The sequence below is a fragment of the Tenrec ecaudatus genome, chromosome 3, assembly GCF_050624435.1.
Source record: "Tenrec ecaudatus isolate mTenEca1 chromosome 3, mTenEca1.hap1, whole genome shotgun sequence".
In the NCBI taxonomy this organism is placed as follows: Eukaryota; Metazoa; Chordata; class Mammalia; order Afrosoricida; family Tenrecidae; genus Tenrec; species Tenrec ecaudatus.
In genome coordinates, this window is record NC_134532.1 from 205712546 (window position 1) to 205713553 (window position 1008).

The window sequence follows — 1008 nt, forward strand, 5'->3', positions numbered from 1 at the left end:
ATCATCCTTGCCTCTAAGGAACACTCTGGCTGTACTTCTTCCAAGACAAATTAGTTCATCCTTTTAGCAATGCATGGTACATTCAATATTCATCTCCAGCACCACAATTCAAATACATTGATTCTTTTTCAGTCATCTTTAGTCAATGTTCAACTTTCACATGTATATGAGGCAATTGAAAATACCATGGTTTGAGTCAGACATACCTTAGTCTTCAAAATAACACCCTTGCTTTTCAATACTCTTAAAGAGTTTTTGTGTAGCAGACTTAACCTATGTCCCACCTTAAGTTAGAGTCTATGTCTATAACTTTTTTGATGCACTGAATTCTAGTGACCTATTTACTAGATGAGTTGTGGGATGGAATTATAAACATCATACATGAAGAAAGTAAAAGGACATTTAAAAAAAACAGAAGATATGCTCTGGTTTCTCTTCAAATCGTATAAATCTTTCACCTTTTACTAAAGATTTCCGTGGAGAGGAACAAGTAAGAGTTTGTAACTAATTTTTTGAAGTCCTACTCTGTAGGACTGAAAAAAAAAACCCAGAAGATAAAGAAAAGACCAAAACAGAAGTCAGAAGAGACTCCGAAACTTGCTCTTGAACATAAAGTAGCTAAATCCATGGAAGAAATGATGAAATCAAAATGCCAAATGGAAAAATTTAGCAGGGCAGCTTATGAAGATAAATATGATAATCTAAATGTACAAAGACCTGGAACTAGAAAACCAAAAGGGAAGAGCATGCTGAATATTTATGAAGAAAAATTTTAGGTCTCAAGTTGCAATATGAAAGAATTCTATGTACAAAATATTGAATGATACTAATCAAACCAAACCAAACTAACTGCCGTGGACTTCATGCCAACCCATCGCAACTCCATAGGACAGGAACCATTAAAGAAAATGGAACACAGAGCATCACGGTATTCAAAAGTACTAGTTGACATTCACATATATAAAATGTACAGTTTCAAGAACCGATAGTCCTGATGGAAGAAGTCCA

The 1008-nt window shown here is 34.3% G+C and overlaps 1 non-coding gene across 1 annotated transcript; it reads left to right on the plus strand.

The window, feature by feature from the left end:
• Positions 1-420: 420 nt before the first annotated feature.
• On the plus strand, positions 421-535 carry LOC142443960 (U5 spliceosomal RNA). Its single transcript, XR_012783657.1, has one exon. It is a non-coding gene; the product is annotated as a U5 spliceosomal RNA (small nuclear RNA).
• Positions 536-1008: the final 473 nt, after the last annotated feature.